This window comes from Papio anubis, chromosome 8, assembly GCF_008728515.1.
Source record: "Papio anubis isolate 15944 chromosome 8, Panubis1.0, whole genome shotgun sequence".
Classification (NCBI taxonomy): domain Eukaryota; kingdom Metazoa; phylum Chordata; class Mammalia; order Primates; family Cercopithecidae; genus Papio; species Papio anubis.
Window position 1 is genome coordinate 129,263,007 of NC_044983.1, and position 25,277 is coordinate 129,288,283.

The following is a 25,277-nucleotide window of genomic DNA, read 5'->3' on the forward strand; positions in this document are numbered from 1 at the left end:
ATCTCAGAGTGTCTGCTCCCAGTCACTGTGATGTTAACTGATGTTCACCCAGAGGACATGGCAGGTTCAGGTGTCCCAAACAGTGAGGCAATTAGAAGCAAACTGATATCAGAAACAGGCAGACCTGAGCTCAGATACTGATTCTTCTATTTATTTATTTATTTATTTTTTGAGACGGAGTCTCGCTCTGTCGCCCAGGCTGGAGTGCAGTGGCCGGATCTCAGCTCACTGCAAGCTCCGCCTCCCGGGTTCACGCCATTCTCCTGCCTCAGCCTCCAGAGTAGCTGGGACTACAGGCGCCCGCCACCTCGCCCGGCTAGTTTTTTGTATTTTTTAGTAGAGACGGGGTTTCACCGGGTTAGCCAGGATGGTCTCGATCTCCTGACCTCGTGATCCGCCCGTCTCGGCCTCCCAAAGTGCTGGGATTACAGGCTTGAGCCACCGCGCCCGGCCCTCTTCTATTTATTAATAGGGTGAGTTGGCTAATGCTTTTGCATTGTCGGTTATAATTAATGAGATGCAACAATAATTGTATTATTGGCTACCATTTGTTAAGTCCTTACTACATTTCAAGCATTGTGCTACGGGCTTCACCTGACTGATCGCCTCTAATCCTGCCAATAACTCTGTGAGATAGATTTATTACTTTTTTTTTAGACTAAAGAATTGAAGGTCAGAGAGCTTTAGAAACTCATCTAAGATTCAGGTCTCTCTGACCCCAAAATCCAAGCACGAACTACTGTTATTCTGCTCCTCCTTGAGACAAGTCATACTATAAAAATAACACCAAAAGCTGCAAACATGAAATTATGCCAAAACTGTGTGCTGAAGTCTCTCCAAAGCTTCAGAATTTTTTCCCCTGACTCTGCATTTGACCCACACACTTGACATCTTTTGCTACCCTGATCTCTTCCTTTTCACAACGACATTATCCTACATTTTAAGGCAATAACAATAAAAAGAAAGACCGTAAGATGCAACTAGAGTATGACTAGTTTTTGTGACCTTCGAAACATCTTTTAAGTTTTTAAATATTTTAATTTGGTAATTTTGCACAAAAATCTATATATCAGGCTTCTCTTAAGAAATTGAGAGATGTAACACTAGGCTTGCATTTTTTATGACAATAACTGACAGCTCACCACATCTCAAGTAGGTTCCCTTGTTATACTTGCTCATAGCACCTTGTACTTTTCTTTATAGCATTTAACATAATCATAATTCTACATTTATTTCTGTAAATTTATATGTACTACTTGTTTCCCTGACTCAAAAGTAAGCTCCAGGTCTTATTTGCTTACACTGCATCCTCAGGGTTTAATAGAGAACCCAGTTTAAAATAGGCAGGCAACAAATACTTGTTAAAGAAATAAGCATTTCTGAATTAATAAGAAAGAAAGATGACAGGGAGGTAGCGTATTCATGGGTCCATTTTGCACCCTGTTACTAGGATAATTCATTAAACTATGCTCTTCAACGTGGATCTGTCCTCAGCCTTTTTGAAGAGTTGATCCATAATGGCTAAGAACAACTGCCATCTGGGTCCAAATGTTGTAAGTATAATGACTTCATAGTGACATCTTTCTGCCACTTAATGACCCTAAACATTAAAGAAATTAGAATTGGCAGAGTCTGTGGGGCTATTGTTTTTTAACTTACTGGCGTTTCCAAATGGTAGCTTTATGCTGCCAGCTAGTATAATATTAAGGATTTATAGGCAATAAAACACAGGCCCCCAATCATAAGACTTGTCATGAGCTGCACATGGGAAAACAGTCTCCAATTTATGTTGCCCGACGAGACAGCGATTGACCATAATCACATCTTGATTCCATAGACTGGCTTTCTTCAGAGGACCATAAGGTCCTTGAGCATATGGTTTACGATCTTACTAACAGACATCAGTGCGGACACACATAGATAGGACATGTCCCTCACTAAACCTTCTGCAAAGCACTCAGCACAGTAACCTCCCCCCGCTGTTTTGGGTCTTTGTTATTTGAGTGAATTCATTAATCCAACAAATTTAGCAACTACCGAGAGTCCAATACTGTGCACACAGCTCCTCTCCTCATTGTGGTGAAACAATCTCTGCAGCTAATTCCACGTGTATGTTTTCCAATGAGTATTTTCTGATCCTCACAGGTGGATAAACTTATCCCAGTTCTCCTCCACAGTGTTCTTAGCATTTTGTCAATTCTTACTTCATGATCAGTCTCATGTGAGAATCAGGCAGCCCTGGCTCATTGGAGAGGCACAGGTTTTCATGGCAGATGGACATGGGTGTGCCCTATCCACCTTCAATCACTGCGTGAACGGGTATGCGAATTAATTCTTTAATTCACAATTTTCTTATCTTCAAAATCAGAAATAATATGACGTGCTTTACGTAGTTGGGAAAATATGTAGGATATTGTACATAAAGTATTTAAATATAGAGATGAGATTAGATAAATATTAAATTCCTTCCCTTCTAGAATGCAGGAAGTGTGCACTGTTATCTACTCATCTCAGCTTTGGCAGAGTCCCTGATGAACTGGGGGAGATCAATAAAAACTATGAAAGCAAATACGAGAGGGAAATACAGAGTCATTAAATCATGTTGGTCTTTTAATGGCAGCAGTAACTGAACAAATAGAAAATCTGATAGTTCCCAAAACTAATCCAACAAAAAATAGGCTTAAGATATGAATGGATATTTCTTAACAAAAGGATCCCAGAGTCAACACAACCACCATTAGTAAGCTTTAATTTGAAGATTCACTAAAAGGTCTCTTCAAGAAAAACCCATTTGACTATTTGAGCTAAGTGTGTGACATTCCATTTCTTCCATCATGAGAAAGCTCTTAATTTGCTCCTCTGTGGGTATCTCCTACTTCATGACAAATCAAGTCCCTGGGGTTTACTTGGTCCCAGGATTGACACAGGTCAATCCTAGTTGCAAATTGCTGTGCAGAGTAGAACCTGAAAACCTTCCCAGTTCACTGGGGACCATGCTGTACTGCATAGCTGAAGTTGAAGGCACATGCTAAAAAGCAGATGCTCTTTCATTGTCTTTAGAAGACGTCCTTGACTTCCAGTGTGGTGATCTAAACATGCCACCACTACTGGCCAAGCAATTACTTATACAGGCAGTGCAGGGAAAGGAAAACTAGGTCTTATCTCATTGTCTACTCTGTCATGGCACCCCATACCTATGCACACATGGACTCCATATTGCTCAATCTTCTTGAAGGAAGTCATGCCCAAGGTATTTAACTGAAAAAAGCTTAACAAAAGAACAATTTCAGAGGAAAGGTCAGTGTTGAAGGGGCTAAGACGGGTTAGTGAAGACGGGAGGCACCAGCAAACACAAGAAGCCTTTGCCAGCTCAGGCCAGAGAAGCACGTGAGAGCCATGGAAGCCATGTACCCAGCAAAGAAGCCATGTACCCAACACAAGAACACAGCCACTGCCAGATCCATGTGGAGGTAGGGAGGAAGCAAGGGAATAAACACTCTAACTTCTTTATCTTTCCACTCTCCATCATCTACTGGTAGCCCCCATTGGTCAGCTTTAATGAGATGTCAGGAGGCTAGAGATCATGATGTTATAGATCCTGGAGATCAGCTTGCCTGGGAACACTAAAGGGCAGAGAATGGATTTGGGGGACACTAGAGCACAATCAGCATAAGCTCCTAATGCTACAGCTTTTGATAACATGGACTCATTCGCTTTCCTCCTCCCAATGCACCAGACTGCTGGAAGGAGAATGTTTGACTCAGTTATAAAGTGTATCCCAAGTGAGTCCAGATCCCCCATTTGAATATTCCCTTGTCCATTCAAAGGTTGTGCTTGGTGGCTTTTGTGCAGATCTCAGTAAATGTCACCTCAATCAATAAGATGGTTCATGACATTGAACCTTAAGCAGGAAAGCCTCAAGGTGATAGTTCTCCACAAGGCCCTTTGGTCCTGCTACAAATTTGACTACCACCACCTTTGCAAAGTTCAGTTTCCTTTAAGCAATATTTATGTGAGAAAAAGAAGGTATTTTAAAAACAAAAACAAAACAAAAAGTAAACAAGAAAAAACTTGTTACATTCTATTGCAGATGTTCTACCCAAGTAATCTTACTTAGAATAAAGATATTCGCAAATGTGACTTCCTGTCTGGACATAATTACTTGAGGGAAACTTTAAATGGAAATTTCATGGAAAAAAACACACAGAAGAACAAAAAACAAGACAACAATAAGAATATATGTCTGTCTGAATGTTTATCTGGACATAGACATAAATTGACAGATATCTATATTATTATAATTATTAGTATATTATTTCATTATCATCGTATGCCTGGTAAAAACTAAATTAAAATAACAATGAGATAATCACGTTTTTCCTATTGGCAAAAGTGATATTTAAGACACTATTTAACTAGCATGGCATAGAGAAAGTTCCTGAGAGCTTGTTCCCTCAGGCATTTATCCTATAGTTGCTAGATCCTGGGGATGCTGGTGGGCCCAGGGTAGAGTCTGGGTTGACTTGATCAAGGAATAAACATTTAAAGAGCTTCTTACCAATAGTACAAATGTATTTCAATTTTTCAAGAACCTATATAATGTGTATAGGTGCATTGCGCCTGAGTAACAACCCTGCTTATTAAATATAGCACAGTCCTCTGCCGATGGGGTGTTGGAGAAAGGGCACCCTCAGTCATTTCTGGTGGCAATGTGAATTCTCAGAGCCTCTTGGAAAACAAGTGTCCCATGTAAAATAAATCTGTTAAATATGCTTTGTATTATTTAATACTTAGCCACTTTCCTGCCCTACCCTTTAACCCCACATTCCAGGGACTCAATAATAAAAATGATAATTTTTTAGATTAATATTAGTGGGAATTAACAGAACATAGAATTCTTCAACACTTTGGAATTTATCCCATGGAAGTATTAATAAAAAAGAATATATCAATACTTAAGGATAGATATACTGATCAATTTATTGTCATGGTATGTGAAATAAAACATTTTTTAAAAAGGATCCAGAATCAAAGAAATGGCTGAATTATCTCAGAAATAATATAAAGAGCAGGAGCGACTGAGTTAAGCAGAATCTGCCCCTTTCTGCAGCAATGGTTTTAATAGCATCTTTTAAAGCTCCAACTGCACCATGATGAGCCATGTTTCACAGAGCACTTTGATGACACGGTCTTAGTGTTTCTCAGCCAGCATCGCCTGAGATCCAAAAATGGGTAATCACTGACTTTTCTTCCCACATTGGGGCCCTCAAGATTGTGTGTAATATTATGCTAAAGGCAAGCCTCCTGTGGCCCACAGAAGATCCTTCAGTCTTCTGTCCTCTGTCCTCAGTCCTCAGTCAAGCAAAAAGGTTCAGGGAGGCTCAGTGTTCCATTGCTGAGTCTGTGGGAGAAACACAGCCGGCGAGGGTTGGGTAGGTTATTTCAGAGCGTGGAAATAAAAAATGGAAACACAGTTCCACAGTTGGCTGTCCACCTCTTGGGAAGCCTCATTTCACACATCCTCTAGTTTTCATTCATGGCCTTAGAAATTCATTTTTTATCCCCAGATGGATCTCAGGGACTCAGAAATGATATTTGTAATCATGAGAATTTTAGGAAAATGAGAACAGGATATACTCTCTCCAGTATCATTTCCATTCTTTTGGACACAGCCTCCTATTATTCAAACCTGTTAAGCCACATGAGGGTGGATAATGGGATACTGGCAATCTAGACCCGCCAAATAGGCAGGGTGTCATCGAGAATCATATTCTAGCTGTTCCAGGGTGTAAACCTTGGATGGGGATCAGAAATAAGCATGAAGAAAGGCTTCAACCAAATTTATCAAAATTATGAAATGTCTGGTTCAAAATTTTGTAAATATTTTAATAAGAAGTGAAAATGAAAATTAACCCCTAGGTGGTTTTTGTTTTCTCACATGTAAAATGGATAATAATAGTCCATTTCTCACTGGAGGGTTTTGAGGGTGAATAAGATAGTATTAATCAATCTCAAATCATTTGTTGAATGAGGCAGTAGATAGATAGACAGCCAAGTAAAGTAAGATAAATATAGATACATAGAGACTGGCAGCTACTTGTTGATGGTGAATATTAAAACCTGAGCTCAATGTTCACTACTCACTAGGTCTTCAATACATGTTTATTGAATATACTGATTATTAGAACAAAGCTTTGTTTCATGTGTGTGAACTTTGAATCTGTAAACATTATGTCTTCACATTCAATAACTATCAAAAAGTTAGGATAAAGGCTATATTTTAAAAAGATTCATCTCTACTGGTCAATTCCACTCATAGATTATTGAACAATTGTCCACAGCAGTTACAGGGACAAGTATCTTCTGTCTGAGCTGAAAGCATAAACTTCCACAGGGCAGACACCTATCTATGAGTACAGAGTCCATGAGGAAATTTAGATGCATCACTTTCCTACTTGGAGGGAAGAGTTTCTATGGATGATGTGTGAGGTGTACGTAGGGAGTGTTTCATGTACAAATTGGTCTATACAATTATAAGTTGTATCTTATAAAATCATTCTATCTTGGTCATTTGTGAATACAACCTGGTTTGGATGACTCTAATTATCAACTTCTGATCATAATGACATTAATAATGACGATGGTTGCTAGCACTGTATGTATACAGTTCTGTCTGAGAGATTTGTGTCTATTAACTCATTTAATATCCTCAAGAGTCTTATGTGTTAGGTCTTATTAACATGCCCATTTTCCTGATGAACTCACTGAGACACACAAAGATGATGAATATGATGATATCACACATCTTATAAATGGCAGAGCTGGGGTGAGAATCAAACAATCTGAATCCAGAATTTATGCTCTTGGCCACTAAAAAACACTTTTATTTAATAGCATAGGAAATGGGGAACTAGGGAAAAAAAGATGAATAGTCCAGAGCCAAGGTTCAGCAGTGCCTTTTGATTTAATTACTACAAACCCACTAAATGCTTAGTTCAGTCCAGCAAATGGCAAGGTACTTTCTATGGTTTTAATATTTGTGCCCTCTAAAATGTGTGTTGAAACTTAATCCCCAATGTGACAGCATTGAAAGGTGAGGCCTTTAAAAGGTGATTGGATCAGAAGGGTTATGCCCTCGAAAATGAATTAATCATAATTAATAGACTAATAGGTTATCATGGGAAGGGAACTGGTGGCTGTATAAGAAGAGGAGGAGAGAGTCAGGAAAGGCTCTGGCATGTACAAGAAACTTTAAAAAAAAAAAAAGGCAGGTGGGCTTGACTCTTCCTGTGACTGTTTTAGTCACCTCCTCTCTCTGGCTGATAATGGTCAGTCCTTTGATAATGACATCTCACTGTCCCTTGACCTGCTCACAGACCCAGTGATCACTCTATGTTGGTTTTCAGCATCTTTTTGTGTTGATGTGATATCCACTTTTCCAACAATGGGATGAGAAGGCAAAAATAGAGGAGGCAACTCTTGGAACCTTCTCTTTCCCCCTCTGTGCTCAGTCTGTTCTCTCTTAGATAGCACATTAATACACTCAGCCCCCTTGCAAATGGACACCCTCCTCAGGAGGAGGACACACCACCTCGGGACTCTGCAGAGAGTCCCCACCAGTAGGAAGACACTTACCGGATTCAGCCCTTTGACCTGAGACTTCTCAGTCTCCATAACTGTAAGAAATAAAGTAGTTTAATTTATAATTAACCCAGTTCAGGGGTTATTTATAAGCAGCAGAAAATGGACTAAGACAGTACTAGAGAGAACAGAGAGCAAGCTGGGTAAAGTCCAATCTTTGTCTTCACAGAGAGGAAACACGTGAGTGGGTGCTGGCAGTAAAGTGTGGTGGAGGCCATGCTGCTGGAGGACAAGGAACTAGGGCAGCATTGAGGGACCAAGGTGAGAGCCAAAGGATGACTGAGCTGACCCAGTGAGTACTCTGGAGCTTGATGCTCAAGCCCCCTGCACTAGAGGAAAATATCAACCTCACCATAGCCTTGGAAGGGCAGAATGGTTTGGCCCCTGACTGCCCTTAGAGTCCTATCTTTGCCACATTTTCCTATCCTTTCTAGAGTCAAGCCCACCTGCCTTTTTTTCAAAGTTTCTTGAACATTCCAAGGTCTTTTCTGACTCATGCCGCCTTCACCTATGCTCTTGCTTCTACCTAAAATGCTCTCTGTCTCTCTCCAAAGCTAATGTGATTTCCCCACCTCAGGGCTTGATTCCATGGCTTCTTCTCAGGGAGGCTGTGCTGAACCACTCAAAGAGTAGTTTCCTCCAATGATCTCAATTTGTGATTGTTAGGAGTTGAGTTACATTGCCAACAAAATTCACACATCGAAGTTCTAACTCCCAGCACCTCATGATGTAAACTTACTTGGAGATAGAGCCTTTACAGAGGTAATGAAGTTAAAATGAGGTCATAGGAGTGAGATCATGGAATAGGGGTGAGCCCTATTCCAATATAACTGGTGTCCTTATAAGAAGGGGAAGTTTGGACATGGGCACACACACAGGGAGAATGCCATGTGAAGATGAAGGCAGAAATTGGGGTGATGCTTCCACAAGTCAAGGAAAGTCAAAGATTGCCAGTTAAACACTGGGAGCTAGAAGAGTGGTTTGGGACACAGCCTTTCAATACCTTGGTTTCAACTTTCAGCCTCCAGAACTGTGAGACAATAAAAATCTATTATTTAAGCCACTCAGTGTGTGGTTCTTTGCTACACAAGCCCTGACAAACTAATATAGTGATTCACACTTTATGGGTCTACCACAAGCTCCATGGAGCAAGGGAGTGTGTGAGTCAGTCATCAGTGCCCTTAACGGGACTGGTTACAGTGGGTACTCAAGGAACTCTTGCCATTAACTGATTTTCCTCTCCTCTCCCATCTGCTCCCTCCTTCCTTCTCCCTTCCCTCTCCCCTCTCATCTTCCGTGCCCCTGGCTTATGAAGCAACTTCTGGATGAAGAAATCTGTAAGTTTTCAGAACTTGATCATAGCTTGAGACAGGTCAAGAAACAACTGAGACCAACTGGCAGATCAGATGTCAAGGAGATCCCCCACAAACATCCCACCAAGAGACCCTGGTCTAATTTCTGGGTGGTCTTAGGCATAGCCTGTTTTCTAAAGATGGGTCACAAATATAGAGAGGCAGAGGAAAGTAAAACGCACATGGTTCAGTGGTGCTACTGAAGCCTGATTTAGAACCCTGGTTCTTTCTAACTGTGTGCCTTTGAGACATCTTTACCTCCAGTTCCTACTTATCTATAAATCAGAAATGCTGTGGCAATCTGTTTTGTACACTTAACAATATACTGTGGGCCTTTTTTCTGTGACAACAAATGCTGATTTAACATTTCATTCTTAATATTTGCAATATCTCGATATATGGTGTGTATATATATTCACACAGTATATACAGTATATATGTGGCATATATATGGTATATATATGGTGTATATATGGTATATATATGGTGTATATAGTGTGTGCATATATATACACACAGTAATTTATTTAGCTGATAGTCATTATTACACATTAAGATATCTTCTAAATTTTGCTATTATAATAGCAATACATATATATACACACACACATACACACACACAGAGTAATTTATTTAGCCAATAGTCATTATTATACATTAAGATATCTTCTAAATTTTGCTATTATAACAGTTCATGTGATAAACTCTTCTGTATAGTTACTTTATGAACTTATCCAATTATTTTCTTAGGCTACATTATAATTATTTCTTTAGGATCAATTTCCACAGGATAAATTTAGGTCTAAGAAAATACAAATTTTAAGATGTCTTCTACATGTTGCTAACTTGCTTCCCAGAAAAGTTGGATTCATTCTCCTACCAGCAATATATGAAAGTACCTGCTTTCCCACACCAAATATTGTCACTCTTTCACGCATTACCAGCTTAGCAACACTGAACATTTTCACATATTTATAAGCCATCTCTGCTTATCTCCTCCCACATCCTGCTATGCTGGTTACTCCCCTAGTGCACTACAGCTACATGATCACTGTGCTGTGGTCCATGTCTAGGGGAGAGCTTCGCCCAGGCTCTCTTAACTTCTAGCATCCTGTTGGATTTGGTCCAATGGTGGTCCCTAAAGAGAATCAGAGGGTCAGCAAGAGATTCCTTCTCTCCTCTCCACCAGGTCAGGCCAAGACTTTGCCAGTGGCTGTACTCCTATGCTGGTGGCCACCATGCTTGTCTGGGGTTCTCCTTTCACAGCCAGGCTCTGGCAACATCACCCTCTTCTATGCCCCTTGAGATCTTGCCTGGGAAAGAATTCTGCTGTTGCTATTCCCTGGGTGTTTCCCATCCTGTGCATTTCTTAACCTTGTCCTCATCTCTCCAGACAGTCCCCTTACTACCCTTTCTTCAGTTACTGCTTGTGTATGCCATATGTCTCCAACTGGTTCCATTGCTGTTGAAACCATTTTTGATTTTGGCATTTGCCAGTTGTACATATTTGAAAGATACATTTTTAAATTATTCATTCTTTGTAATATATTGTTGCCAGTATTTCCCCTAGTCTGGTTCTCTGGTACATTTTTTTATGTTGCTTAAAATGTTTTTAAAAAAATCAATACAATGTGAGGCAAAGAGAAGTGTAATTTAGCAAAAAGTCTGAATTACACGTTTATTTTTTAAAAGTTATGTAATTTAAAGTAAACACAGTTATGGAAAATAGAAAAGTGAGCTAAGAAGTCTTTCTGAAACAGAGGTAAGCCAGACATCATTCAATGAACAGAAATCATGATGTGAAGTAACACTTGGGCAGTAAACTGGGTTTCTTTAAGTGGTTCAAAATATTTTTTTTCTTTTAGGTAGGTTCAACTTTCTCCCTCAAAGTTGTGTTTATATTACTCATTATGTGTACAAGACCTTTCTTCATGATTTTAAATTCAAGTAATACTTCATCGAGTATTTATTATGGGCCAGGTAATTTTGTATACCTCACTTAGTATGAGAATTCTGTGGGATTGGTATTCTCGCCTCCATTTCAAGGCAAGAAGATCAAAGTTCACAGATGTTGAACATACTCAGAGTTACCCAGATAAAGAGTAAACAAACTCCTCAGCAGGAGAGATTTTTTAACCTAAACCTTTTTCCTTTAAATCAGTGCTCTTGTCACACTATCAAATACGTACCAAACAGAATACATTTAAACAGAAGTCATGAATATTTAACAAAAATCAGATTTAGCCTATGTGAAATTATGCCTCTGCAATATTCACATTCAGTTTATAAGTGGTAAAAAATAAGGGTAAGAAATAAGGGCCAAATATAGTTGATTTGAGAAAATTTTCCAAAAGCACCATGGTTCAGTGAAATAAACATTTTAAAAATCCTTTATAAATAAAAATAAAAACTATAAAAATATACTAAGAAACAGGTGGTAAAGTATGCCCACACTGACATCAGCTAAAACTGATATGCCCAAATGAATATAAAAACTGTTAGTGGGGACTGCTTGCCATGGATTACCTTGAATGGAAGGTATGTGGAGCATCAAAGTCTATTGATTTTGGGTGAACTAACAAGAGTTAGTGAACCAGATACTGTATTGCCATTTGCCTCGTTTTGAAAATAATAGACTGTACAAAAATAGAAGTGTTATCACAAGTGCATTATCAAAAACTCATGGGTGAGCCTCCTCTGAAGCAGAGTTTGTAAAACATACGGCATTTATGGAAATTCCTCCCCTTCAATGCTCATAACTACAGACTTCAGCTGCTCCCATGTTATGCAAGCAACTTGCCAATAAATAAAAAAGAGATAAACCAATCTGCCCACATCATTATGAGCAACAGCATCAGAAACAACAGCCACCGAGAGAGGGAAGTCTCTTGTGGCAACATCTGGAATAGAGAGGATGTGATGGCATTTAGCTCGACACTTCCAAATAATTTATTTGTGGAGACAGTGTTCACCGAATATGGCAGCATTCATGGATACATAATATACTTCAGAATCCAATTCTGGAATGATGGCATCTTTACGATATCTACATCTCTTTCTCAACTCCCAACTGCTAACCACTTCTATGAACTTGGTGTCGGTAGATACAGGATGCATAATGAGGATAAACAAGACCTTGGGACATGCAGAAATCTTGACAGAAAATGCTGCTGAAGGATTTCTGCTCCCTGAGGTTAGGTGAGAGCCTGGAAACCAATGGAGAGAGTCCTAGGTTGAGGAGTGGAGCATGCAGAACTAGGAAGTGTGACTTGTGGAGATCTTGACTCTCCAAAAGTTTCCAGAGCTGGAAAATGTGTTTCTGGGAAGATATGTTGACTTCCCTGGTCTCAGAGAAGCTTTGTAGGATCTGGACAGGTAGATTGAGTCCCCCTTTTAACTGAGTCTAGTAGATTATTAGTCTGTAGCAGAGACCAAAATCTTTTTTCTCATATTTGGAGATCAAAACTAAGATATTGGTAGCTGAACCTAAACTCCATTGAATGGGTAGTGGAAAATTGCAATCCACTCAAGAGAGGCCTAATAGTTAGAAAAAGGAAACACAAGTCATCTGGTAGCAAAACAATGCTAGAGAAGGCAGGCAACTTAAACAAGCAAAATACTAATGCTTGAGAGTACATTACAGCATCAGAAAAGACTTCAGAGAACTAGATACAGCCAATTGTCATTATTGGTGGTATTTGTTTAATAAAGTTTCTGTGAGTAGAGAATACTGAACTATTGCTCTTAGAGGATACAAAAGGTGAGGTTTCTGTTAGCCTCTGGTCACAACAATCTTATCAACCAATAAATACATAATCTTATTCTGTATGTGTTTCTTTAAAGAAAAACACCTGATTTAGTATATATTGTAGATTCATTTATGTATTAGTCCATACTCACATAGTGCTATAAATAACTACCTGAGACTGTGTAGTTGATGAAGAAAAGAGGTTTAATTGACTCACAGTTCCATATGACTGGGGAGGCCTCAGGAAACTTACAATCATAGCAGAAGGTGAAGGGGAAGCAAGACACATCTTTCTATAGTGGAGCAGGAAAGAGAGAGAGTGAGGGGGGAAGCACCACACACTTTTAAACCATCAGATCTCATGAGAAGTCACTCACTAGCATGAAAACAGGATGGGGAAAATCTGCCCCCATGATCCAATCACCTCTCACCAGGTCCCTCCCCCAACATTGGGAATGAAAATTCCATGGGAGTTTTTGTTGGGGTCACAGAGCCAAACTATATTAATTAATGTGCCTGAACAACAGTATAGCTCACACTGAAAAAAGCTTATCTAACACGTACATTTTTTTCCTAAGGCACATCATGGCTTTGTTATGCTTAGGAACACTAGACTTCAGCACCAAGCTTGGGGGCTATTTCAAATAGCAAAACTACCCAAAAAGGCACAATATATAATGTGAAAAATAGACCATGAAAAATACATTTGTTTACAGTGTAAGAGCTGAAGCAATAAGGTGGTGTTTGGCCTCAGCTGGGAACGTGTGCATTCCCCAAAATTTTGCCACTCTGAGGATGTCCATCCATGACAGTGAAACCTCCATGGGTATTGGTTTTAAAGTTAAAAATATATCTTAGTAAGTAGACAAATTTGCAAACACATAATCCATGAATAATGAGAATCAACTCTGTATAATAATTCTTTAAAACCTTTGGTAGTTGAAGGAGAAGGTGGTCATTATTAGAACCTGGAAGACTAAGTAGAAGAAAAATCTCAAAACAGGAGAAAAGATTAAGAAACGGATCTGTGAGGAGAAAGGCAAGAGATGAGGAGAATAGGTAGGGTGTATTTGATTTACAATACTGGTACTTACAGGTGAACAAAGACAGTAGGTGAAGAAAGAATAATGAAAAGTTAATACATTTTAAAGTATACTGAGTTAAAGAAAGGCCTGAATCAGAAGCCCAAAGCCTTACCCAATCTTAGGCAAGACTTATATTAAAAAATATACACACACCAAACCAAAGTCTGACACTGTTCTTCAGTCTTGGATCTCAGGGATAAGGAGAAAACGTTTCAAGCTTCTATGCAGAAGAAAAGCAATAAGTTTCAAAGGTAAAAAGGAGATAGTAGAACAGTATTTTGAGACTTCCAAGAAGATGATTATTTACCCAAGAATTCTCTGTTAAATCACAATAACATGTACTTGTTGATGTGAAAGAAAGATCATCTGGCAACCTGGGCAACATGGCAAGACCTTGTCTGTACAAAAAATACAAAAAATTAGCCAGGTGTGTTGGTGCATGCCTGTAGTCTCAGCTACTCAGAAGGCTGAGGTGGAAGGATCACCTGAGCCCAGGAGGTTGAGGTTGTGGTGAGCAATGATTTCACCTCTGCACTCCTGCCTGGATGACAGTGAGACTCTGTCTCAAAAGGGAGGGAGACAGGGAGGCAGAGAGGGAGGAGAGAAAAAGAAAGGAGAGAAGGAGAGAGAGAGAGAGAAGGAAGGAAGGAAGGAAGGAAGGAAGGAAGGCAGGCAGGCAGGCAGGCAGGCAAAATCCACAAGGACTTAGAGAAAATATCACCCACATCTCACCTGAAGAAAATGCTGAAGTTCAAACAACAAATGTTGTTTGTTGTTAAACATTTGTTGAGAGATCTCTAGACAAGGGAAGACAGAGGGTTTTCATAAGAATGAAAAGCGAATCAAGACAGAGGTAGCGATACAGATCCAGTCATCAAGAGTCTTGGAACACATAGCAGACATACCAAGAAAGAATTCCTGAAATAGAAGTCACATGCTATAAAGGACGATGTTTAAACCTGGAAGAACAAAACTCCTTCTGTGAATACAACCCTGAAGATGTGAGATAGATAGTGGGGAAGACAAGCATTTCCAAATTCATATTACATTGAGGTAAGAGGAAAGCAATGGGGATATGGGCTAAGGAACCTTGGCTAGGAGTGACAACTGATATCTTATTTTCATATAATAGTAGAGGATGAGCAATTCTGAGCTTCAAGCAAGAAGACATCATTATGGTGCTATCAAAAAAGATAGGATACATTCTAAACTGACAAAGGCTAAACAGTTATAGATAGCAACTACATCAGACTAGCAAAAATAAAAGAAATAACTGTAAATAACAATGGGCAATAAATAATAAATATGAAGAAGTTGAAATAAATAAATCATATATTGTTGTTCTTATACTGTATGTCAATGGGCAGAGGCTGCCAAACTTGTTTAAAAAATATGAACCATCTCCATGTGGCTGACAAAAAATGAATTGAATATGAAGTAATTAAAAAGTAGAAAATAAAAAAGATGAGTAAAGATATACCAGTAATTCAATTACAAAGCTAAAATAGTTGTACTAGTATTTTATAAGCTGTAATTATGCAATTTATATATTGTATACATATTTGTGAATTATATGTGTGTGTATTACTCTTCATTCTTCAAACATATTATATATTTTACATATGTCTAACAAGAATTTATGAAAATTGATCAGAATCATGACTACAAAATCCCTAATAAATTCGAAATAGAAGTTTGACATAATACATACTATGAACGAAATCATAATGACTATAAATAATAAATAACAAAAAAGACCAAAAATTATTGACTACTTAGAAGCAAAAAACACAAAGTGACAAGTGCAACTGAAATTACAGACTATCTGAAAAGCAATGAAAAGGAGAAAACTTTATATTAAAACCCATGGGCCACAATAAAATCAGTATTCAGGGAAAAATGTAGACTCTAAAATGGCATTATTCTGGAGGAAGGAAGACAAAATACAAAGAAAATTAGTCCTTTTCTTAGGAAATAACTGAGTATAAACCCAAAGGTCTAATGAAGAAAGAATTATTCAAGTAAAAACTGAAATTAATAAAATATATAGGAGAAAGTATATACATTTTAGAAGAAATACATTTAAAATATGGTTCTTTGAAAAGATCAATAAAATATATAAATGCCTTATGAGACTAAAAACAGAGATCGAGTAAAATATTTATGGTACAAAATAAAACAGGAGGATTAAACTCATACATAAAAAAACTAAAAATTATAAATAAATGTGTAAATCTCTTGCAAATAAATTAAAACAAACCTAGAAAAAAAAAATCTCCCAACTAAAATACAAACTACCAAAACTACTCAGAAGTAGAAAATCTGAGCAGACCAGTTACCCAAAAAAGTATTGAAAACTCAAATAAAGATTTATCCTTAAAAAGAGATATCAGGCTAGGTGGTTTCACAACTGAGTTGTATGCAAACTTGTAAAAACCACCTATTTCTAATGCTATTCAAAACTTCTGATGGCACAAGGAAAATGAAAAGCTCAACAACACAACTCTTCAACCATCGTAACTTTAAGACAAAGCTCTACAAAGTTCTGAAAAAGACACAACAATGGCAATAATGACAATAACTGTATGTCAACGTTATTTATGACTTGGGATGCAAAATTTGCAATATTGCCAAACAAGATAATTCCTCGACTTGGTGGGCTTAATTCCAAAAATACTCTATTAGGAAATGCATTAATATAATAGTAATAAAAATATTGATACCAAATTTATCTTCAGAATTGATTGTGCATCAGATACTGTGCTGCATAATTTACACATATTAACACAGTTACCATCTCATTGCAAGCCTATTTTGGTCACTGTAATCATAATTATCATTGAACTGTGAAGATGGGAAACCCAAGGCATAAAGAAGATAACTTGTATCCCTGTGATCACACAGAGAGTAAGTGGTAGGCCTAAAACCCTCAGAAATTGTGGCTCCTCTGTCCCTGACCTTAACCACTCCACTATTAAGACAAGTGTGTGCTGGGGGCAGGAGGAGGTAGGGTAAGCTCGTAAGAACAAATGCTAGAAAGGAATTTGGTTAAATTCAGTAGCTATCATGACTATATTAAAAAAATCAAAACTACATCATGATTCACTGTGTAAATGTACTCTTAAGCAATACTCTGTTTAAGATGTTCAAAATGGTGAAACTCTGAAGCCATTCCTCTTAAAATCAAGCACAAGATGGGAGGTCCATTAACTTCATCAATATTCCACATGTTTGGTGGTTATCATAATTCCACTGGCATAGATGAAATCATAATTTAAAACACTGTAAAAGACTCCTCTAAGACATTGCTCTTGCAGTTCTAAACTTCACTCTTATACCATTACTCTTTCTGCTTCCTCCAGCATCAGGGCCATTAGCATACAAACATACTACCACCTCCTTGACTTACTTCGCCCTCCAGCTACCACAGCAAATCTTTGCTGTTCTTTGCATCAAAGCACCTTAAACTGGCTGCTATGTATTTGCTCATTCTTCAATCTCTTTCTATCCATTTATTCTTATCCTACTTCAAGCTGGCTTGTGTCCCAACCACTCCAACCCCAAAGTGCTCATGATCTGCAAAAAACCTCCATGTTGCTGAAGCCTGTGTCAATTTCATCTTTTTTTTACCATGTGTGGGTGTAGTGGTATACCACCCTACATTCCCCTTTAGGAAGGGTATACATTCCCCTTTAGGGACAAGAAACTCATTTGCACAGCTGCCAGGAGCCTTGGCTGCTTACAGCTCACTACGGAGTCCCTCCCCAGGAATTTCCCAAGGGATTTCACCCAAGATTATGTTCCCTTCTTGGGGCAGCCCACATGCAGTGATTGTCCATGGGAGGCTACCAAGTATAGCACCTCTACCTCAATTCAGGACATCCCTGAATGGCCACCCCAGCCCCAGAGCTCTTTTGGGTGCTGCTGAGGCCTCTGTTACAGCCCCATCACTGCTCAACTTAGTTTTCTGTTTAGTTCTGTGTCTCTTGCTTCCTTTCAATCTTCTTCCTGAGAGTATACCTCAAAAATTGTCTTCCTGGAAACCTCTGTCCCAGAGGACACTGAGCTGTGGTCATCAGTAGCTTTGAGGTGGTTGATCATTTCACTGACACACTGGTTTCCTGTGATCCCTCCAATTACACGAGGCATCTCTTTCTCAGTTTCTTTTGCTGGTTCCTTTTCTTCACCACAATTTTTGATATTGTAGTGACTTGGAATCACAGCCCTGACACTCTCCTCCATCTACATCCCCTTCTGGGTGATCTCATTCACTTTTATGGTTTTAAACATGATTCATATGCTGAGAAACTTTTAATGGTTATTTCCAACCCTCCCCTCTTCCCTCACAGTGAAATTGCTCTTGCCACAGCCTCCCCCACCTCAACTGGTGAAAAATCCAGTTTCTTAAGCCCAAATCCTAAATTCATCCCTGACTCCTCTCTTTTCCTCAGACCCAACATCCAATCCAGCAAAAATTCCCGTGGGTTCCACCATCAAATTACATCAAGATTTCAGCCACTTCTCATACCTCTGTTCAGAGCCACCATCACCTCTGTCCGGAATTTCTAAAAGAGCCTCCTAGCAGCTTTCTGCAGCCTCCTGACAGGCTTTTTTTTCCCCAACATAACCGCCAGAGTTATTCTTTTAAAACATAAGTCATATCGGGTCATTTATCTGCTCAAAACACTGCAATGGCCAAAGTAAGCATTCGATAGAAAACAATTGCTCGCTTACTTCCCCTGTTTTTTTTTTTCGACTCAGAGTGTCACTCTGTCACTCAGGCTGGAGTGCAGTGGCGCAATCCCGGCTCACTGCAACCTCCACCTCCCAGGTTCAAGCAACTCTCTGCCTCAGCCTCCCAAGTAGCTGGGATTAACAGATGCCCACCACCACGCCTGACTAATGCTTTTTTTTTTTTGTATTTTTAATAGAGATAGAGTTTCACCATCTTAGCCAGGCTGGTCTTGAACTCCTGACTTTGTGATCCACCTGCCTCGGCCTCCCAAAGTGCTGGGATTACAGGCATGAGCCACCGCACCTCGACAACTTCCCCCATCTTTACAATCAGGGAATTGGAATCCTTCTCCTGATTGAGGCCACTGATTGGCTTCCACTGTCAACCTGTGTAGGCAACGAGCAGACTGGAGTGTCCTACCAGTTACTCTGTTTTCCCAAATGTTCCAGCATTGCTGCACAGGGCAGAGGCACAAAAAGATGCAGAGTAAAGTCAGCCCGAGAAAGAGGTGAAGGGATTGAGGTCAAAGAAGGAATGGACCTTATTTTTTATCTCTGGATAAAAGCATCTATATTAATTCTAGCCCCCTTGAAACCCACAAATATTTCTTGTTTGAACTCAAGTTCTCCTCAGCTACTCTTGTGCTGTAATTCAAGTTTTTCTTTTAAGTTTATGTCTAGAAAGAAAAAATAACAATAAAACCACTGCAATGGCTCCCCATTTTTCTTTCCCTTAGTATCTCTTGCTCTCTTTCGCTGAAAGGCAAATTTCTTACAATGGTCTATTAGGTTCAACATGAATTTCCCTCCATACCCCAATACTTCACTGTATCTCTGACCTCCTCTCTTACTAATCCTCAACCTCCACTTGGCCACTTTGGACCCCTTATTGTTTTGCTTTCCTTTCTAGTGCAGTTAACTCTGCTACGATTTAAGTTCCACTAAACCAGGAATCTTGGGCTACTTATTCACTGATAGAGTCTAAGCACCTAGAAAAGTTCTTGGCACATGGCATTAATACCATCAATAAATGGTAAAAGAGTGAATGAAGGAATTAATGAATGAGTGAATGAGATAAAGTTATGAATTTCTGATGACACTTTTGCATACCTGTAAAGCTCAAGAGGCTATTTATGGCACATACAACTCCAGAATTAGTTAAGTTTTGATTTGATGAGTTGGCTGGCTAAAAATATCAAATTTTTTTTATCCATTTAAAATATAATGGGCTAGAAATGAAAATGAAGGAATCGTGACAAAAGCAATAAAATACTTTAGAAATAAAATTACCAGAATGTATCAGACATATATGAAGAAACTATAAAAATCTTACTGAAGCCATAATATTTTATCGGAGCTAATGGAAAGAGAAACTGTGCTCCCAGTTGTAAATATTGAATATCATAGAAGAGGTTAACTCTTCAAAGTTGATGTACATGTATATATTAAGTTGAATATTAATTAGAATGCTCTTTTTTGAAATTGCATAAAATAATTTCAAAGTTTATACAAAAGAATACTGCCTGAAACTGATGAGTGTTCTCAAAAGAAAACTGGTGAGTGTTTCATGGAACATGAACCACACAAAAAAGCCTCTTCAATTCAAATAGTATAATATGTGAATGGGAATAAATAAATCCATAAGTAAAGTGAGACACAGTGATACAGTTTGGATGCGTGTCCCTGCCCAAATCTCCTGTAGAATTGTAATCGCCATTGTTGGAGGTGGGGCCTGGTGGGAGGTGACTGTACCATGGAGGTGGATTTCTCATGAATGGTTTAACACCATCCCCTTGGTGCTGTCCTCACCAGAGTGAGTGAGTTCTCATGAGATGTGGTCGTTTCAGACTGTTTGGCACCTCCCCCATCTCTCTTGCTCCTGCCCTTGCCACATACAAACTCCGGCTTCTCCTTTCACCATGATTGTAAACTTCTAGAAGCCTCCCTAGAAACAGATACCATTGCTATGCTTCCTGTACAACCTGCAGAACTGTGATCCAATTAAACATCTTTCCTTTAAAAGAGTTACTCAGTCTCAGGTATTTCTTTATACCAATGCAAGAAGAACCTAATACACATAGATTCCAAAAAGAAATCCCATTAAAAAAGGGAATTTTATAGATGATAAAGATGATTTCTATAGTAAAGGGAGTGAAAGCAGGTTTATTTAATAAAGAGTTCTGGTACAACTGGCTATTCACGCAAAAGAAGATAGACCTAGATCTCTCCTTTAAATGATAAAAATAGCAGTGGATTAAAGTTTTAACTATAAAAGAAATCAAACAATAAAAATCTTGGCAAGTTTCAATATAACCATTAATAGAAGAGGAATTTTTTTTAACTAGAACAGGAAACCCAAAAGCTACAAAAAGTAAATCCTAAAACTAAAAGGAGATACCAGAAATTAAGTCAAAAGAAATATTTAAAATTATTATTTCAAAATAAAATATTTGCAATATATGTGGCTGAGGAGATTATTATTGAATACAATCTTTTCAGATAGATAACTGAAAATCTCATACAATAATGGGCACTGAATATGAATAAGCAGTTCACAAAAGAACAAAACCAGTTTTAAATAATACAATTAAGAAAAGTTACTGAGCCTACCTACTAATCAGACGAACGCAAATTAGACTACTCACAATATAACATTTTACATCGAAAATTTGACCAAAACTATAGAGAGTAAGTACACCTACTGCAGGCAGGAATATAAGAAGATAAAATAGAGTTAACATTATATATCGCTAGTGGAAATGTTCATTGTTGTGTGGTTTTGAAGAATAAAATTGCAATATCTTTCTTAATGTAAGAAAAAAATTACATTATCTGCCCCAGCAATCACATTTCTGAACTTCTATCCCAAATGAGTAAATATACCAGTTTAATGTTTAACTGGCAAAGAGATCAGAAGCACTGTGTTTTTTCACCAACAGGAGATTGTTGACTACCATTAGATTTATTCCATGGGGCAAGGGTGTCTGTGTGTGTGTATGCGTGTGTGTGTGTGTGTGTGTGTGTGTGTGTGTGTGTATGTATCTCCTCAATATGGATTTTCTCTTTAACAATTATGAAAATCCACCCAAGGCAGTTTATATAGATCTGACTGTGTATATATACACACACAATTATATACACATATATGACTATATATGGAATTTTAAAGCAAAATATTAATAATATTTTCATAAACTTGAATGCATGTGGAAGAAATAGAGAAAGAGAGTAATGTCATCTGATAATTAATCGGAAAGAAGGAAAAACAACAAGTTATCCCTGATAAAATAATACAGGGATGGTCGCAAGAACCAGCAGGAATCCATGTGATTCCTGTGAGGTTGTTTAACACGAGGTGCTTTTTAAACTTTTATTTTAGGAGGTCCTGGCTTACAAGGAAACTTTTTATGGGACAGGAAAACAATAAAACTAACAAAAAAGCATTTGTTCTGGGGGAAGTAGGAGTAAGAGACCTTGGGAACACTCTACAACCCAGCCCAGGCTCAGAAGCAACTGCAAAAGGTATTTTGCAAAAACCACAGGTTCCCCAAGCACACCATATTTAGACCATTTCTATAGCAGCCTTCCTTTTACAAAACTGTGGATCCCCTTGGTGGGCCACTGGGATCTTGAATCATGGATAAGCCAGCTTGTTCTAAAGAATCAGGATTTTATCCAACAGAAGCAGCTACTGCTGCTACCAAATCAATGATGTGATAACTATTCACAGTCAACACCATCAGGAACCAGCCTTTTCTTAAGTTTAAGTAACACAGAGATGCAAGAATAGCCCAACAGCCAATTAATTACTCTTCTAACATTGCCATTTACAATCAAGTATAAAATATAATGTGTATGTATGTATATTATGTATGAGGATGTAATTATATATGCATGTGTATATGCACTGCAACATTTGTTATTTTTGTATGCATTATGAGGTCAAAATAGAAAATCTAAAGAAATGATATATTTCGATCCACTTTAAGGTCTTCATTTAGTAATTTTTATAATGATTCATCGCTGTTTAATGATCACATTCTTTTCTCTTTGAGGAGAGAAAAGCCTGTTTTCTCCCATTGATACTGCAGTTAAAAATGAACATAAGCCCAACAAAAAGCTTAGTAGGTCACTCTTCATTACTATAGAATTTATGATAATGAACAACCGGAAGCCATTCAAACAGTAAAAAGTAGGACACTAAATAAAGGAAATTCTACTACCTCTCTAATTGTACAGTATGCAGGTATAAAATTGATGCTCAGAGTTAATAATAAATGTGAATTCCCTGCACCTCACCAGAGCACATAGTAGTAATATGTCAAAAGCCATTAGCTCTTGTCTCCACCCGCTCATGACGTCTCACCCAGTTGTTTCGGAATGTCCCAGGAGAATGTTGCATCTGCGTTCACTGGGAAGTCTGTCCTAAGCTCACATTTGGCATTCCCTTTCTGCTTGCTTTTCCTCTCCATGATCCCTCGCTTATGTCCACTACCCTCGAAAGTCCTGCAACCAGGACTCAGCAAGCCTACCCTAAATCTGGCCCCAGATACCTGTCTTTGATGCTTCTGAAACCACAGTCCTCCTGGATACCAGGGCTGGATACCAGGGCTGGATACCAGGGAGGGGTAAGGAGCCCATATTTCCAACTCATCAGCGCCTCATTGTCTTTGTCTAAGAAGTGGGGGATCATCCCCTTCATAAAGTTTCCTCATAAGAACCCCTCTTCAAATTTTCTTTCCTTTTTTTTTTTTTTTTTTTTTTAAGACAGAGTCTCACTCTGTCGCCTAGGCTGGAGTACAGTGGCACCATCTCCTCTCACTGCAACCTCCACCTCCTGGGTTCGAGTGATTCTCCTGCCTCAGCCTCCCGAGTAGCTGGGATTACAGGTGCCCACAACCACGCTCAGCTAATTTTTGTATTTTTAGTAGAGATAGGGTTTCACCATGTCGGCCAGGCTGGTCTTGAACTCATGACTTCAGGCAATCTGCCTGCTTTGGCATCTCAAAATGTTGGGATTAGAGGTGTGACCCACTGCACCCTGCCCGCACTTCAAATTTAACTGGAAGGTCTTTTCTCTCTCAAGCTCAGACATAAGACCACATGGACTTATGAACCTGACACGATTGATGCCATCTACATTCTATTTCTCTTCTTCTCAATGAAGGGCTGTCTTTTATCTGCAAAGTAACACATGCAAATGTGTATCTGAGGGCTTTCTCCCCTTCTCTCAATGGATATTCGTGGCCCTGCCAGTAGTCACTGGTCAAGTTCCAACTATTCTACAAACACATGTGAAAATATTCCTGTGAATTACACTAAGTGAAAACAAGGTAACATATTATATATAATCATGTGTAGAAAATTACATAGACTATGGATAGTAGTGATAGTTTTCTATTTTGCATATTTTCAAGTATCAACATAAATTAATATAGCATAGGAGAAAAACAATAAACATGTATGAAAGATAAAAGTTGTTTAGGCCAGGCACGGCGGCTCACACCTGTAATCCTAGCACTTGGGAGGCCCAGGCAGGTGGATCATGAGGTCAGGAGATCGAGACCAACCTGGCTAACACGGTGAAGCCCCATCTCTATGAAAAATACAAAAAATTAGCCGGGCGTGGTGACACACGCCTATAGTCCCAGCTACTCAGGAGGCTGAGGCAGGAGAATCGCTTGAACCTGAGAGGTGGAGGTTGCAGTGAGCCCAGATCGAGCCACTGCACTCCAGCCTGGGCGACTGAGCGAGACTCCATCACACACACACACAAAAAAAGTTGTTTAATTTATAAATAGTAAAAATGTACTATATATGCAATAGATGCCTAATACACTGGTGTTGTTGTATCTAATCCTTACAATAAACCTAGAAGACAACATGCTGTTGTTCCAGTTTTATGGATGGGCAAACTGAGGTTCAATATAATTCCCTAAGGTATATAACAAGTAATATGTGTATCTGTTTTTTCCTCTGAGCCCACTCCCTTTTACTGGGAACTTCTTATTCCTTCTGGTTTTGGTCAGGGGCTCAATTCTCCAATGAGATAACCCAGTAATCTCTCTCTTGGCCTCAGCTAGAGCAGGCTGACTTTCTGACATTTATAATACATGCAATCAAAAAGCCAGACATAATCTGGTGAGCCAGGATTAGAACCTAATCCAAACTCTCATTCTTTGTACAACCTTACACTTCCTTGCACGAGACAGGCAAATAAAGAACTCATGGACAGAGGAACAAAGGATTGTGGTCACAGGTCACAGATCCTTGGGTCAGTACCACTCCCTCAGGCCTGGCGTTGAAAATTTGCTTTAGGCCTCTCATGTTTCCAAAACATTGACTCAAAACTGGGTTCCCGCCCTCAGGATTAAATTAGTTCTCAAGTTGAATTTTATGTTTCTTAGTTCTTTGCATCATCTCTGGCTCAAGGAGATAGAGGGATGTTTTTGATTGCAGAGCAAGGAATACAGCAGGGTGCTCTGAGCCCTAAAAGATGCTCTACAATCTCCCAAGCCCTGAGGGGCTTCCCTTTGGTCTGGCATGGATCCCTACCAGGCCTGCAGCACTGAGTTATAAGCACAAGAGGAGCCCATCCCTGTTCTGCTGTCCACCACTCACCCTCTTCATCGTCTGCCCTCATTTCCCAAACCCTACAGCTTCCAGATCAAGTGCCAGGAACTGGAAAATTTCATGCTGAGAAGCTGAATGGGGCAG

General features: G+C 38.9%; 1 long non-coding RNA gene across 1 annotated transcript in view; it reads right to left on the reverse strand.

Annotated features, from left to right (window-relative positions):
- Positions 1-367: 367 nt before the first annotated feature.
- The window catches only part of LOC108587382, a 35,350-nt gene continuing 10,440 nt past the window's right edge, over positions 368-25,277 (reverse strand). The window contains exons 2-3 of the long non-coding RNA XR_001905935.3: positions 7,636-7,676; positions 368-5,401 (exon numbers count right to left, since the gene is read on the reverse strand). This is a non-coding gene — a long non-coding RNA (uncharacterized LOC108587382). The remainder of the gene's footprint in view (positions 5,402-7,635; positions 7,677-25,277) is intronic.